The sequence below is a fragment of the Triticum urartu genome, chromosome 5A (assembly GCF_056163025.1).
Source record: "Triticum urartu cultivar PI428250 chromosome 5A, HENAU_Tu73, whole genome shotgun sequence".
NCBI classification, from domain to species: Eukaryota; Viridiplantae; Streptophyta; class Magnoliopsida; order Poales; family Poaceae; genus Triticum; species Triticum urartu.
The window spans coordinates 495164407-495182811 of NC_141877.1; positions in this window are offsets into that span (position 1 = coordinate 495164407).

Consider the following 18405-nt stretch of genomic DNA (forward strand, 5'->3'; position numbering starts at 1 on the left):
GCCGTCCAATATATCAATCGTTATGTCTCGACCATTTCGAGACTCCTCGTCATGTCTGTGATCACATCCGGGACTCCGAACTAACTTCGGCACATCAAAACTCATAAACTCATAATATAACTGTCATCGAAACCTTAAGCGTGCGGACCCTACGGGTTCGAGAACAATGTAGACATGACCGAGACACGTCTCCGGCCAATAACCAATAGCGGAACCTGGATGCTCATATTGGCTCCTACATATTCTACGAAGATCTTTATCGGTCAGACCGCATAACAACATACGTTGTTCCCTTTGTCATCGGTATGTTACTTGCCCGAGATTCGATCATCGGTATCTCAATACCTAGTTCAATCTCATTACCGGCAAGTCTCTTTACTCGTTCCGTAATACATCATCTCGCAACTAACTCATTAGTTGCAATGCTTGCAAGGCTTATGTGATGTGCATTACCGAGAGGGCCCAGAGATACCTCTCCGACAATCGGAGTGACAAATCCTAATCTCGAAATACGCCAACCCAACATGTACCTTTGGAGACACCTGTAGAGCACCTTTATAATCACCCATTTACGTTGTGACGTTTGGTAGCACACAAAGTGTTCCTCCGGCAAACGGGAGTTGCATAATCTCATAGTCATAGGAACATGTATAAGTCATGAAGAAAGTAATAGCAACATACTAAACGATCGGGTGCTAAGCTAATGGAATGGGTCATGTCAATCAGATCATTCAGCTAATGATGTGATCCTGTTAATCAAATAACAACTCCTTGTTCATGGTTAGGAAACATAACCATCTTTGATTAACGAGCTAGTCAAGTAGAGGCATACTAGTGACACTCTGTTTGTCTATGTATTCAAACATGTATTATGTTTCCGGTTAATACAATTCTAGCATGAATAATAAACATTTATCATGATATAAGGAAATGAATAATAACTTTTATTATTGCCTCTAGGGCATATTTCCTTTAGTACGACCATATCAAGCCCCCAGACCGCAAAGGGCCATGTAATGGGGATTGTTTGGAGGGCGGTAGGTGGCATGTGGCTTTGGTTTGCAAAAAGCTGGCAACCGACACAATGTTGTACCAGCTGTTGTGCATCTGCCTAGGCCGTCGGCCAATAAAAACCTGTACAGAAGGCCTTGCTTACAAGGGCCCGGGCTGCGGCGTGGTGGCCGCCGAGTCTGGCATGGATTTCTGCCAGAAGCTTCCGCCCTTCCTCTTCGGAGATGCACCTTTGAAGGACTCCGGTTGTGCTTTTCTTATAACGCTCTCCCTCGTGGACCTTGTAGGCTTTAGATCGCCGCACTATGCAGCGTGCCTCATTTTGGTCCTCGGGTAATTCTTGTCTAGTTAGGTAGGCCAGGAATGGTTCTGTTCACGAGGCGATGACGACCATTATCACGTGGGCTGAAGGTGTTATTTCGGTGGCAGAGCCTCCAATTGTGTCAGAGTGTTCGGTATCTGGGGTTGTGGCCGGGTGCGAACTATTTTTGCCGGTGTCCCCTTCCCATACCACGGATGGTTTAAACAGTCTTTCCAGGAAGATGTTCGGTGGAACAGGGTCGCGTTTAGCGCCGATACGGGCGAGGATGTCCACCGCCTGGTTGTTTTCCCGAGCCACATGGTGGAATTCAAGCCCCTCGAACCGAGCTGACATTTTGAGGACGGCGTTGCGATATGCCGCCATTTTCGGATCCTTGGCATTGAAGTCTCCATTTATTTGGGATATTGCGAGGTTCGAGTCCCCACACACCTCTAGGCGTTGGATGCCCATGGAGACTGCCATCTAGAGACCGTGTAATAGGGCCTCATATTCGGCTGCGTTATTGGAGTCTGTATATAGTATTTGGAGCACGTATTGCACCATATCTCCGATGGGGGACGTCAGGACGACGCCAGCCCCCAGACCAGCCAGCATTTTAGAGCCGTCGAAGTGCATGATCCAATTGGAGTATGTGCCGTACTCTTTAGGGAGTTCGGCTTCTGTCCATCCGCTACGAAATCGGTCAGTACTTGCGACTTAGTGGCTCGCCGTGGCTTATATGTTATGTCGAATGGGAGAAGCTCGATAGCCCATTTGGCAATCTGGCCCGTGGCATCGCGGTTGTTTATTATGTCATTGAGTGGTACTTCGGAGGCCACCGTAATCGAACACTATTGAAAGTAGTGTCGTAATTTTCGGGATGCCATAAATACTGCGTATGCTATCTTTTGGTAATGTGGGTACCTTGATTTGCATGGAGTGAGGACGGTGGATACATAATATACTGGCTTTTGAAGTGGGAATTTATGTTTGTCCATCTCTCGTTCGACGACGAGCACTGCGCTTACAACTTGGTGAGTTGCCGCTATATATAATAGCATTGGTTCGCCAACAGTTGGCACGGCCAAGATTGGGTTGGTGGCCAGGATGGCTTTTATTTCTTCCAGTCCGGCCGTGGCTGCGTCCGTCCACTCGAAGTGTTCGGTGCACCGAAGAAGGCGATAAAGGGGAAGTGCCTTTTCTCCTAATCAGGAGATAAAGCGGCTTAAAGCCGCCACACATCTAGTTAATCTCTGGATTTGCTTGAGGTCAGTTGGGATAGCCAACTGCGACAGAGCTCGGATTTTAGCCGGATTTGCTTCAATTCCTCTATTGGAGACGATGAAGCCCAGGAGCTTTCCGGCGGGAACGCCGAAAACGCATTTTTCTGGATTGAGCTTAATGTCGTATGTTCGGAGATTGGTGAACGTGAGCCTTAAGTCGTCTATTAAAGAGTCGACGTGTCTGGTTTTAATGACCACATCATCTACATATGCCTCCATAGTCTTGCCGATCTGCTTTTCCAGACATGTCTGGATCATGCGCTGATATGTTGCGCCGGCGTTTTTGAGCCCGAAGGGCATTGTGTTAAAACAAAAGGGGCCGTATGGCGTGATAAATGCCATTGCGGCTTGATCAGACTCCGCCATCTTAATTTGGTGGTAACCGGAGTATGCGTCGAGGAAGCACAATGATTCGTGTCTGGCGGTAGCGTCGATGATTTGATCGATGTGAGGGAGTGGAAAGGGATCCTTTGGGCAAGCCTTATTAAGGTCTTTGAAGTCGATGCATAGGCGCCATGATTTGTCCTTCTTTGGTACCATCACCAGATTTGCTAGCCAGTCCAGATGTTTTATTTCTCTAATAAATCTGGCCTCCAGTAGCTTGGCTAGCTCTTCTCCCATGGCTTGTCGCTTAGGTTCAGAGAAACACCGAAGAGTCTGCTTAACCGGCTTGAATCCTTTTAGCGCATTAAGGCTATGCTCGGCCAATCTGCGTGGGATTCCTGGGATGTCTGAAGGATGCCAGGCGAATATGTCCCAATTCTCGCGCAGAAACTCCCGTAGTGCGGCGTCTACAGCGGGGGTTTAACTGTGCCCCGATGGATGCTGTTTTTGTGGGGTCAGTTGTATGGACTTGGAATTTGACTATTTCATCCGCTGGTTTAAAGGAGGTGGACTTGGATCTTTTGTCTAGTATCACGTCGTCCCTGTCCACCGTGGAGCACAGCGTGGTTAACTCTGCCACAAGGGCTTCGGATAATGCCTCGAGGGCTAGTGCGGCCGTTTTGTTCTCGGCGCGGAGTGCTATGTCCGGATCACTAGCTAGAGTGATGATTCCATTGGGTCCGGGAATTTTGAGCTTCATGTACCCGTAATGGGGTATGGCTTGAAAAATCGTGAATGCCTCCTGCCCTAGAAGGGCGTGGTATCCGCTACTGAATGGGGCCACTTGGAATGTAATTTCTTCGGACCTGTAATTCTCCGGAGTGCCGAATACCACATCAAGTGTGATTTTCCCAGCGCAACGTACCTCCCGACTAGGGATGATTCCTCGGAAGGTCGTACTGCTTTGCTCAATACGGTTGATGTCTATTTCCATTTTTGGAGAGTTTCCTCATAAATGAGGTTTAATCCGCTGCCGCCGTCCATGAGCACCTTAGTGAGCCGAAAGCCGTCCACAATTGGACTGAGGACCAAAGCGCTTGGTGCTCGGGCTGTTCGGAATTTAGGTTCGTCACTGGCATTGAAGGTGATAGCCGTGTCACTCCATGGATTTATTGCTGCCACGTGGCAGACTTCGGCAAGGCTACGGAGTGCTTGCTTATGCCTATTATTTGAGGCGAAGGTCTTGAAGACCGTTAATGCTGTATTGTTATCTGTGGGAAGGTGCTCTGAGGTATTTTGGGTGAGGAGATCCTCACCGCTTTTGGCCACCTGCCGGAGTACCCAACATGCTCTAAGGCTGTGTTTTTTTGACCTGGAAGACTGCAGGGTTTACACCCCACAACATTTTATTGAAGCTCAAAAGGAAAATACAAAAAGGTTCCTCAAGGAAAGGAACAGAACAGAAAAAGAAAACAAAAAAGAAAGACTATACAAGCTAGACTAATGTAAGCACTATAAGCTAACAAGAAGAAAGAAAGGAGTACATTTGTGAAACACCTCAAGGAGGCAAGAAATCAATCCATTTGATCAAGGCTTCTTGGTGTCTGGTCTTGATTCTGTGTGCCAGGAGAGAGATGTCATGAATAAAGCCATTCCTCCACTGCCTGAAAGTAGGTCTGATATTCCTAAAGACTCTGTCATACCTGACTTTCCAAAAATTCCACCAAGTAAGGAAGACCACCTTTGACAAGAATGGCTTATTAAAATCCTTCCTAGCATGAAGTGCAATGTGCACCATGTCCTGACTATTCAACCAGGATATTTGAAGATAGTTCCATACTCTCATGCTAAAGTTGCATTGGAAAATAAATGGTTCCTGTCCTCAAGTGCTCCCTTGGGACAAAGAATACATTCAGGCCCATCATTAATTCTTCAATGCCTGTGCTGAATCATATCCTTGGTGTTTACTCTGTCCATAATGACCAGCCAGGCAAAATTTTTAATTGTCATTGTACAACAAGATTTCCAAACCCAACTGAGAATAGGGTTGGCAATCATTGGCTGATGGACAAAATCAGAGTACTTCTTTGCTGTATACTTAGCTTTCTTTCCATGTCTTCAATCCCAAGAATCATTAGAAGCAGAATCCAGGGGAATCCTAGTCGAAATGTCAGACAGCTGATTGAACTCCCTAAAGGCCAATTCAAATAAGGGTAAAGAGATCATGCTCTGCAAGTCACCAGTCTGTAACACTTCCATAATAGAGGAATTATTTTGTAAGCAGAAAGAAAATAGCCTGGGAAATCTGTCCTGGAGAGGGGTACATGAGTTATTGATCTCCCAAGAATCAGACCAGAAAAGCAAAGAATCACCTCTTCCAACTGTTACTGAAGTAACAACTCTAAATTTATCCATTAATTTGCATATATATCTCCACCAAAAGGAGCCACACAAAGTAGTGTCATGAGGAACTCTCTGGAAATAATAAGAGTCCCAGATCAAATGAACCCAAGGTACATCTACTTTGTTATAAAACTTATTGAGGAATTTGAGTAACAAAGCCTCATTTTGTAGACCCAGGTTGAGTATACCAAGTCCACCCTTAAGCTTAGGCCTACAGACCAGAGGCCATGCAGCCAAAGAATGCCCCTTCTCCTGTCCATATTTTCTCCACATGCATTGTCTCTGAATTCTTTCCAGCTGCTTTAAAATTCCTTCTGGTATAGATAGACTGCAAAGGAAAAATATGGGCAATGAAGAGATAACAGAATTTACCAACTGCAGTCTGCTACCTTGGGGCAGAAACCAGGAACTAGCAGTTAATCTTCTTTCCATACAGTCAACTAGAGGTAGTAAATCCACAATTTTGGGCCTAGTTGTTCCCACAGGCAATCCTAAATATGTGAAAGGCAATACCCCTAGCCGACATCCAAAATGTGCAGCAAGAGCATTGGCAACATTGGCTTCCACATTAATTGGGTACATTGAGGATTTATGAAAGTTAATCTGCAATCTAGTTGCCGAGGAGAAAGAATTCAAAACTGTTTTAAGCACCTCCAACTGAGCTGAATTGGCAGACACAAAAAGCAATGTGTCATCTGCATACTGTATCACTGGATAGTCAGGGTCATGAGTTGCCAGAGGCAGAGAAAGAAGGCCATTGTTTAGATGATCATTAATCATAGTCTGTAACAGATCAGCAGCAATCACAAACAACAATGGTGAGATAGGATCACCTTGCCTTACCCCACACTTGCACTTGAAATGTTTTCCTGGTACACCATTGAGTAAGATTGAGGAGGTTGCAGATGACAATAACTGCTGAATCTAGGAGATCCATTTGTTATCAAAACCCTTTGCTACCATGATTTTTATAATTGCCTCATGCTGAATAGAATCAAATGCTTTTTCAAAATCAAGCTTGAGGTGCATGATTGGCTTCTTTGACTGGTTGCACTGATGGATGTACTCAAAGGTCCAGGCAATACAGTCCTGAATGGTTCTTGACTTGATAAAGCCATATCGATTCTTATGAACACATTTGGTGATTTCATCCTGAAACCTATTGGCAACAAGCTTAGTGAGGAATTTCAAACCCACACTTGTCAAAGAAATTGGTCTAAAATCCCCAGCAGTCTCAGGGGACAACTTCTTAGGGATCAGTGTAATGAAGGCCTCATTGAGATTTTCCAACTGAGCAGTTCCAGCATGGAACTCATTCACCAGTGTAATGAAATCACTGGAAATGATGGGCCAACACTTCTTCATAAAAAGGCCATTAAAGCCATCAGGTCCCGGAGCTTTGTCAGTTGGCAAATCCCTAATAACTTGTTCAATTTCTTTAACCTGAAATGGCTTTGTGAGCACTTCCAGCCCATGCACTCGAGGGATAAGAGAAAGAATGTCATTGCCCATCAAAATTCGCTTCACAGTTCCCATTCTTCCCTTACAAATCTCCAGAAATTCCTTGGCAATTCTTTCATGGTCTGAAGAAACTATTCCATCAGACAACTGCAGAGTGGCAATTGAATTTTTTCTGTATCTTTCAGTTGCCATGGCTTGGAAGAATTTTGAGTTTTCTTCACCAACTTTGATATATCTAAGAGTGCATCTTTTCTTCCAGTATAAAAACTGCAAATGTAGAAGATGTTCATGATGCTGTGTGTTGATACGGTATCCGCTGTACTATGGATTTTTCAGGGCCCGTTAAGCCATCCCTCCAATATGGTTCCATGCCCTGTGTGGGATTTTGCTTCTTTGTAATTGATTTGGGCGACTTATGAGAGTGCACCCTTTTAGTTTGGACTGGGGGTTTTGTTAGAGCCGGATTATCCCAAAATTGCGTTTGGGTTTTCTAGGCACTTTCCATCGCACAGTATTTCCGTACTATGGCCGCCAAGTCAGCGAAGTGTGCTATGTCATGGCGACTTATGGCATTCAGGACTCCCTTGTCCGTGCAATTGTTGCGAAAGAACAAAATTGCGTCTTCCTCGCGACAGTCCTTGACCTTGTTCATTACAAGGAGGAATCTGGCCCAATAGTGATGTACTATCTCTTGGGGCGCTTGCCTAATGTGGGAAAGATCGTTTGTATCTGGGTGGGTGGGTGGATTTAAGTCCAGACCTTGACCCAATCTGTGATCCCGGGGTAGGGGAGTTTCCGATCTTGGAAGTTCGGGCTCCAGGATGTTGCCCTGTGGGTTCGGTATGCGGCCTGATTCTGGATTCAGGGTTAGGGCAGTGTCCTCTCGTGAGCGAGTATCCGGCTCGGGGAGCTCGGGAATCCGGACATAGTTCGTCCTCAGGATAGAGGGAGAATCGCCGCATTGATCCTCCACCACCGCTATCTGATGGGTGACCAGCGGAGAGTTAATCTCCCTTTGGTCGGGTTTAAGCCCGATCCGATCGTAGTCCGTAGTGACTCCCAGAGCGGCGATGCGATCCAAGAATTCGGTCAAAGAGGAGAGCTCCATTGGATCCATCTGCTCTGCAAATTTCGAGCCGATGTGGAGGCTATTTTCGATGACCCGAGAAGTCATCGTCGGCGCCTTGGCCGAGCGGGCGGTCATGACGAAGCCGCCTAGCCGGAGAGTTTGGCCTACAGCCAGGGCTCCCCCAAAGGTGATGTTGTCCTTGACAACGAGGCGAGCCATCCTCCTTATGATGACGACACAGTGGAACTCTCAATGAAAGCACCAATGTCGGTGTCAAAACCGGTGGATCTCGGGTAGGGGGTCCCGAACTATGCCTCTAAGGCGGATGGTAACATGAGGCAGGGGACACAATGTTACCCAGGTTCGGGCCCTCTTGATGGAGGTAATACCCTACGTCCTGCTTGATTGTTCTTGATGATATGAGTATTACAAGAGTTGATCTACCACGAGATCAGAGAGGCTAAACCCTAGAAGCTAGCCTATGGTATGATTGTATGTTGTCCTACGGACTAAAAACCCTCCGGTTTATATACACACCGGAGGGGGCTAGGGTTACACAAGGTCAGTTACAAAGGAGGAGATATACATATCTGTATTGCCTAGCTTGCCTTCCACGCCAAGTAGAGTCCCATCCGGACATGAGACGAAGTCTTCAATCTTGTATCTTCATAGTCCAACAGTCCGGCCAAAGAATATATTCCGGCTATCCGGAGACCCCCTAATCCAGGACTCCCTCAATGGGTATCTCCCTAGCCTATTAATTAGCCGCGTCGATGCGAGACTTTCTCCTTTTTTGTCTTCTCCACATAACCCCCATCATCAGATTCTATTCCACCCATAGTGCTATATCCATGGCTCACGCTCATGTATTGCGTGAAAGTTGAAAAAAGTTTGAGATTACTAAAGTGTGAAACAATTGCTTGGCTTATCATCGGGGTTGTGCATGATGAGAGCATTCTTGTGTGATGAAAATGGAGCATGACCAAACTATATGATTTTGTAGGGATGAACTTTCTTTGGCCATGTTATTTTGAGAAGACATGATTGCTTAGTTAGTATGCTTGAAGTATTATTATTTTATGTCAATATTAAACTTTTATCTTGAATCTTTCGGATCTGAACATTCATGCCACAATAAAGAAAAAATACATTGAGAAATATGTTAGGAAGCATTCCACATCAAAAATTCTATTTTTATCATTTACCTACTCGAGGACGAGCAGGAATTAAGCTTAGGGATGCTTGATACGTCTCCAACGTATCTATAATTTTTGATTGTTCCATGCTATTATATTATCTGTTTTGGATGTTTATGGGCTTTATTATGCACTTTTATATTATTTTTGGGACTAACCTATTAACCCAGAGCCCAATGCAAGTTTTTGTTTTTTTCCTTGTTTTAGAGTATCGCAGAAAAGGAAAATCAAACAGAGTCCAATTGACCTGAAACTTCACAGAACTTATTTTTGGACCAAAAGAATCCCACGGAGTATCGGAGATGGACCAGAAGAGTCCCACGAACTTATTACGAGAGTGAGATCTGATAGATATGATAAGATAATATTTTTGATATTTTTTAAGATAAAGATGCAAAGTAAAATAAAAGGCAGTACAAATAACTAAGTGTTGGAAGATTAATATGATGGAAAACAGACCCGGGGGCCATAGGTTTCACTAGTGGCTTCTCTCAAGAGCATAAGTATTTACGGTGGGTGAACAAATTACTGTTGAGCAAGTGACATAATTGAGCATAGTTATGAGAATATCTAGGTATGATCATGTATATAGGCATCACGTCCGAGACAAGTAGACCGACTCCTGCCTGCATCTACTACTATTACTCCACACATCGACCGCTATCCAGCATGCATCTAGAGTATTAAGTTCATAAGAACAGAGTAACGCTTTAAGCAAGATGACATGATGTAGAGGGATAAACTCATGCAATATGATATAAACCCCATCTTGTTATCCTCGATGGAAACAATACAACACGTGCCTTGCTGCCCCTACTGTCACTGGGAAAGGACATCGCAAGATTGAACCCAAAGCTAAGCACTTCTCCCATTGCAAGAAAGATCAACCTAGTAGGCCAAACCAAACTGATAATTCGAAGAGACTTGCAAAGATAACCAATCATACATAAAAGAATTCAGAGAAGATTCAAATATTGTTCATAGATAAACTTGATCATAAACCCACAATTCATCGGTCTCAACAAACACACCGCAAAAGAAGATTACATCGAATAGATATCCACAAGAGAGGGGGAGAACTTTGTATTGAGATCCAAAAAGAGAGAAGAAGCCATCTAGCTAATAACTATGGACCCGTAGGTCTGAAGTAAACTACTCACACTTCATCGGAGGGGCTATGGTGTTGATGTAGTAGCCCTCCGTGATCGATGCCCCCTCCGGAGGAGCTCCGAAAAAGGCCCCAAGATGGGATCTCGTGGATACAGAAAGTTACGGCGGTGGAATTAGGGTTTTGGCTCCATATCTCGTAGTTTCGGGGTACGTAGGTATATATAGGAGGAAGGAGTATGTCGGTGGAGCAACACGGGGCCCACGAGGGTGGAGGGCGCGCCTGGGGGGTAGGCGCGCCCCCTACCTCGTGCCTTCCTCGTTGATTGCTTGACGTAGGGTCCAACTCCTCTAGATCATGTTCGTTCTGAAAATCACGTTCCCGAAGGTTTCATTCCGTTTGGACTCCGTTTGATATTCTTTTTCTGCGAAACCCTAAAATAGGCAAAAAACAACAATTCTGGGATGGGCCTCCGGTTAATAGGTTAGTCCCAAGAATAATATAAAAGTGTATAATAAAGCCCAATTATGTCCAAAACAGAATATAATATAGCATGGAACAATAAAAAATTATAGATACGTTGGAGACGTATCAAGCATCCCCAAGCTTAATTCCTGCTCATCCTCGAGTAGGTAAATGATAAAAATAGAATTTTTGATGTGGAATGCTACTTGGCATAATTTCAATGTAATTCTTCTTAATTGTGGTATGAATATTCAGATCCGAAAGATTCAAGATAAAAGTTCAATATTGACATAAAAATAATAATACTTCAATCATACTAACTAAGCAATTATGTCTCTTCAAAATAACATGGCCAAAGAAAGTTATCCCTGCAAAATCATATAGTCTAGCTATGCTCTATCTTCACCACACAAAGTATTTAAATCATGCACACCCCCGATGACAAGCCAAGCAATTGTTTCATACTTTTGTTGTTCTCAAACTTTTTCAATCTTCACGCAATACATGAGCGTGAGCCATGGACACAACACTTTAGGTGGAATAGAATGGTGGTTGTGGAGGAGACAAAAAGGGGGGAGATAGTCTCACATCAACTAGGCGTATCAACGGGCTATGGAGATGCCCATCAATACATATCAATGTGAGTGAGTAGGGATTGCCATGCAACGGATGCACTAGAGCTATAAGTATATGAAAGCTCAACAAAAGGAACTAAGTGGGTGTGCATCCAACTCGCTTGCTCAAGAAGACCTAGGGCATTTTGAGGAAGCCCATCATTGGAATATACAAGCCAAGTTCTATAATGAAAAATTCCCACTAGTATATGAAAGTGATAACATAGGAGACTCTCTATTATGAAGATCATGGTGCTACTTTGAAGCACACGTGTGGTAAAAGGATAGTAGCATTGGCCCTTCTCTCTTCTTCTCTCATATTTTTTTATTTGGGCCTTCTCTCTTTTTTATGGCCTCTTTTTTTCGTCCGGAGTCTCATCCCGACTTGTGGAGGAATCATAGTCTCCATCACCCTTTCCTCACTTGGGACAATGCTCTAAAAATGATGATCATCACACTTTTATTTACTTACAACTCAACAATTACAACTAAATACTTAGAAAAAAATATGACTCTATGTGAATGCCTCCGGCGGTGTACCGGGATATGCAATGAATCAAGATTGACATATATGAAAGAATTATGAACGGTGGCTTTGCCACAAATACAATGTCAACTACATGATCATGCAAAGCAATATGACATTGATGGAGCGTGTCATAGTAAATGGAACGGTGGAAAGTTGCATGGCAATATATCTCGGAATGGCTATGGAAATGTCATGATAGGTAGGTATGGTGGCTGTTTTAAGGAAGGTATATGGTGGGTGTATGATACCGGCAAAAGGTGCGCGGTATTAGAGAGGCTAGCAATGGTGGAAGGAAGAAAAGTGCGTATGATCCATGGACTCAACCTTAGTCATAAAGAACTCATATACTTATTGAAAAAATCTACAAGTTATCAAAGCAAAGTATTACGCGCATTCTCCTAGGGGTATAGATTGGTAGGAAAAGACCATCGCTCGTCCCCGACCGCCACTTATAAGGAAGACAATCAATAAATAAATCATGCTCCGACTTCATCACATAACGGTTCACCATACGTGCATGCTATGGGAACCACAAACTTTAACACAAGTATTTCTCAAATTCACAACTACTCAACTAGCATGACTCTAATATCACCGTCTCCATATCTCAAAACAATTATCAAGTATCAAACTTCTCATAGTATTCAACACACTCATAAGAATTTTTTTATTAATCTTGAATGCCTAACATAATTAAAGAAAATTACCATGCTGTTTTGTAGGAATCTCAAAATAATCTAAGTGAAGCATGAGAGAACAATAGTTTCTATAAAACAAATCCACCGACGTGCTCTAAAAGATATAAGTGAAGGACTAGAGCAAACACTATATAACTCAAAAGATATAAGTGAAGCACATAGAGTATTCTAACAATTTCTGAATCATGTGTGTCTCTCTCACAAGGTGTGTGCAGCAAGGATTATTGTGGAAAACTAACAAATAAAGACTCAAATAATACAAGACGCTCCAAGCAAAACACATATCATGTGGTAAATAAAAATACAGCTCCAAGTAAAGTTACCGATGGAAGTAGACGAAAGAGGGGATGCCTTCCGGGGCATCCCCAAGCTTTGGCTTTTAGGTGTCCTTAGATTATCTTGGGGTGCCATGGGCATCCCCAAGATTATTCTCTTTCCACTCCTTGTTCCATAATCCATCAAATCTTTTACCCAAAACTTGAAAACTTCACAACACAAAACTTAAAGTAGAAAATCTCGTGAGCTCCGTTAGCGAAAGAAAACAAAACACCACTTCAAGGTACTGTAATGAACTCATTCTTTATTTATGTTGGTGTTAAACCTACTGTATTCCAACTTCTCTATGGTTTAGAAACTATTTTACTAGCCACAGATTCATTAAAATAAGCAAACAACACACGAAAAAAAAGAATCTGTCAAAAATAGAACAGTCTATAGTAATCTGTAGCTAACGCAAGATATGGAACCCAAAAAATTCTAAAATAAATTGTTGGACGTGAGGAATTTATCTATTAATCATCTGCAAAAATAATTAACTAAATAGCATTCCAAATAAAAATGACAGCAGTTCTCGTGAGCGCTAAAGTTTCTGTATTTTACAGCAAGATTAAAAAGACTTTACCCAAGTCTTCCCAACGGTTCTACTTGGCCCAAACACTAATTAAACAAAAAACACAAGCAAAACATAGGCTAGATAAATTATTTATTACTAAACAGGAGCAAAAAGCAAGGAATAAAAATAAAATTGGGTTGCCTCCCAACAAGCGCTATCGTTTAACGCCCCTAGCTAGGCATAAAAAGCAAGGATAGATCTAGGTATTGCCATCTTTGGAAGGCAATCCATAAGTGTCTACGACATCCCCTTCAAGAAAACCTTCTTCAAATATAGAATCTAGGACATGCTTAAAAGAAGAAGGTAGGGCAACATAAAAAAAATTTAAGTAAATTTCAATTTGGTATTGAGGCACATAGCTAGCCCTGATCCTTAATAGTCTATCCCAAGCACCTTTCAAAGATTCATCAAGTAAATAACAAAAAATTCTAGAATCATCTTCATCAAAATTATTAATATTCTCATTGATAACTCTGGTAGGTCTTTCCATAGCATCTTTATTTATGAGTTTAGCGAGAATACAAGGATTGTCCAAAGCACTCAAACTCGGGAGAGAACTCCCAACCCTTTTTGATTCCGACATAGCAGAAGAAAGGTGAGCAGAAAAGAGAAGGCGAATAAAACAGCAAGGGTGAAGTGGGGGAGAGGAAAACGAGAGGCAAATGGAAAATAATGTAATGTGGGAGATAAGGGTTTGTGATGGGTAGTTGGTATGTTGACTTTTGCGTAGACCTCCCTGGCAACGGCGCTAGAAATCGCTCATTGTCGGGAGTCAAATCTTGACTTGTCTTGCGCAAACCTCCCCGGCAACGGCACCAGAAATCCTTCTTGCTACCTCTTGAGCACTTGCTTGGTTTTCCCTTGAAGAGGAAAGGGTGATGCAGCAAAGTAGCGTAAGTACTTCCCTCAGTTTTTGAGAACCAAGGTATCAATCCAGTAGGAGGCCACGCACGAGTCCCTCGCACCTACACAAACAAATAAATCCTCGCAACCAACGTGATAAGGGGTTGTCAATCCCTCCACGGTCACATACGATATGATAAGATAATATTTTTGGTATTTTTATGATAAATAGAAATAAAAGATGGAAAGTAAAATAAAAGGCAATAAAAATAACTAAGTATTGGAAGATTATTATGATGGAAAATAGACCCAGGAGCCATAGGTTTCACTAGTGGCTTCTCTCAAGAGCATAGGTATTCACGGTGGGTAAAAAAATTACTGTTGAGCAATTGACAGAATTGAGCATAGTTATGAGAATATCTAGGTATGATCATGTATATAGGCATCACGTCCGAGACAAGTAGACCTACTCTTGCCTGCATCTACTACTATTACTCCACACATCGACCGCTATCCAGCATGCATCTAGAGTATTAAGTTCATAAGAACAGAGTAACGCTTTAAGCAAGATGACATGATGTAGAGGGATAAACTCATGCAATATGATATAAAACCCATCTTGTTATCCTCGATGGCAACAATACAATACGTGCCTTGCTGCCCCTACTATCACTGGGAAAGGACACCGCATGATTGTACCCAAAGCTAAGAACTTCTACCATTGCAAGAAAGATCAATCTAGTAGGCCAAACCAAACTGATAATTCGAAGAGACTTGCAAAGATAATCAATCATACATAAAAGAATTCAGAGAAGATTCAAATATTGTTCATAGATAAACTTGATCATAAGCCCACAATTCATCAGTCTCAACAAACACACCGCAAAAGAAGATTACATCGAATAGATATCCACAAGAGAGGGGGAGAACTTTGTATTGAGATCCAAAAAGAGAGAAGAAGCCATCTAGCTAATAACTATGGACCCGGAGGTCTGAAGTAAACTATTCACACTTCATCGGAGGGGCTATGTGGTTGATGTAGAATCCCTCTGTGATCGATGCCCCCTCCGGCGGAGCTCCGGAAAAGGCCCCAAGATGGGATCTCATGGATACAGAAAGTTATGGCAGTGGAATTAGGGTTTTGGCTCCGTATTTGGTAGTTTGGGGGTACGTAGGTATATATAGGAGGAAGGAGTACGTCGGTGGAGCAACAGGGGGCCCACGAGGGTGGAGGGCGCCTAGGGGGGGGGGGTAGGCGCCCCCTACCTCGTGACTTCCTCATTGATTGCTTGACATAGGGTCCAAGTCCTCTGGATCATGTTCGTTCCGAAAATCACGTTCCCGAAGGTTTCATTCCGTTTGGACTCCGTTTGATATTCTTTTTCTGCGAAACCCTAAAATAGGCAAAAAAAATAGCAATTCTGGGCTGGGCCTCTGGTTAATAGGTTAGTCCCAAAAATAATATAAAAGTGTATAATAAAGCCCAATTATGTCCAAAACAGAATATAATATAGCATGGAACAATCAAAATTTATAGATACGTTGGAGACGTATCAACATGGACAGCCCGGAGATCCACCGACGTATTTCTTCCTCCTATATATATCCATATACCCTAAAAATTTCGGGGAGCAGAATAGATCGAGAGTTCCGCCGCCAGAATCCTCCGTAGCCACCGAAAACCAATCTAGACCCATTCCGGCACCCTGTCGGAGGGGGAACCCCTCACCGGTGGCCATCTTCATCATCCCGACGCTCTCCATGATGAGGAGGGAGTAGTTCTCCCTCTGGGCTGAGGGTATGTACCAATAGCTCTGTGTTTGATCTCTCTCTCATGTTCTTGAGGTGATACGATCTTGATGTATCGCGAGCTTTGCTATTATAGTTTGATCTTATGATGTTTCTCCCCCTCTACTCTCTTGTAATAGATTGAGTTTTCCCTTTGAAGTTATCTTATCGGATTGAGTCTTTAAGGATTTGAGAACACTTGATGTATGTCTTGCGTGGGATACCCGTGGTGACAATGGGGTATTCGATTGATCCACTTGATGTATGTTTTGGTGATCAACTTGCGGGTTCCGCCCATGAACCTATGCATAGGGGTTGGCACACGTTTTCGTCTTGACTCTCTGGTAGAAACTTTGGGGCACTCTTTGAAGTTCTTTGTGTTGGTTGAATAGATGAATCTGAGATTGTGTGATGCATATCGTATAATCATACCCACGGATACTTGAGGTGACATTGGAGTATCTAGGTGACATTAGGGTTTTGGCTGATTTGTGTCTTAAGGTGTTATTCTAGTACGAACTCTATGATAGATCGAATGGAAAGAATAGCTTCATGTTATTTTACTACGGACTCTTGAACAGATCGATCAGAAAGGATAACTTTGAGGTGGTTTCGTACCCTGCCATAATCTCTTTGTTTGTTCTCTGCTATTAGTGACTTTGGAGTGACTCTTTGTTGCATGATGAGGGATAGTTATATGATCCAATTATGTTATTATTGTTGAGAGGACTTGCACTAGTGAAAGTATGAACCCTAGGCCTTGTTTCAACGCATTGCAATACCGTCCACCCTCACTTTGATCATTAGTTACCTTGCTGTTTTTATATTTTCAGATTACAAAAATCATTATCTACTATCCATATTGCACTTGTATCACCATCTCTTCGTCGAACTAGTGCACCTATACAATTTATCATTGTATTGGGTGTGTTGGGGACACAAGAGACTCTTTGTTATTTGGTTGCAGGGTTGTTTGAGAGAGACCATCTTCATCCTACGCCTCCTACGGATTGCTAAACCTTAGGTCATCCACTTGAGGGAAATTTGCTACTGTCTTACAAACCTCTGCACTTGGAGGCCCAACAACGTCTACAAGAAGAAGGTTGTGTAGTAGACATCAGTCTTCTACCTCAAATCCAAGGACGAGATGAAGATCACCTTCATTGATCTTGCCAAGCAAGCATAACGCAAGTTTGACAAAGAAATCTTGGCGATAAGAAGTGATAATGGCTCTAAGTTCAAGAAACTACACCTTGGAAGAGTTTCTTACTGATGAAGGGATTGAGCATCGATATTCAACTCCATACACTCCCCAACAAAATGGTGTAGCGGAAAAGAAGAACCGCACACTTGTGGAGATGGCAAGGTCCATGTTGGATGAATACAAGTCGCCACATAGTTTTTGGGCCGAGGCTGTCAACACCGCATGCCATGCATCAAACCGGCTTTTCCTCCGCACTATATTGGAAAAGACTCCATATGAGCTCATGACTGGGAACAAGCCGAATGTCAAGTACTTTCGTGTATTTGGGTGTAAATGTTTCATCCTCAACAAAAGTGAACGATTAGGAAAATTTCAATCCAAAACCATTGAGGGCATATTTGTTGGTTATGTATCAAACTCTCACGCCTATAGAGTCTACAACAAATCCAATGGAAGTGTTGTAGAAACTTGTGACGTGGTGTTTGATGAATTTAATGGCTCCCATGGGGAGCAAGTTGATCTAAGTGATGTAGGTGAAGAAGATTCTTCTCAAGATATCTTGACCATGGGTGTTGGTGCACTTATTCCAATGGAACAAGAACTTCATGATGATGATGAAGAAGATGGAAGCTTCACGCATCATCAGACTACTTCAACACCCTTACCACCACAAGTTCCTATTGCTCAACCAATGCCCGTAGACCAAGTACAAGATGATGATCAAGTTCCTCTTCATGATAATCATCAAGAACAAGATCATCCTCAAGGGCAAGAACAAGAAAGTGCAATCATTGATGATGAACCTCAACAAATGCAACATGAAGAAGAAGATCTTCCACCACACATTAGTTTAAACTTGCAAAACCCTCACCTCCATCATGCCTCGAGGGGCCGGTCGTGTTGATGTGACGAAATTCTCACCGGCATATTGGAAGGTAGAGTCACTCGTAAACATTTGACAAACTTTTGTGCTCACTTATCATTTGTGTCTAGTGTTGAGCCTCTCAAGGTACAAGATGCATTGATGGAAAATGATTGGCTCGTTGCTATGCAAGAAGAGTTGAACAGTTTTGAACGCAATCAAGTGTGGTCATTAGTCAAGAGGCCAACTACCGAGCACAACGTCATTGGAACAAAGTGGATTTTCAAGAACAAGCAAGATGAGAATGGTGTAATCATCCGTAACAAGGCAAGGTTAGTGGCACAAGGGTACTCA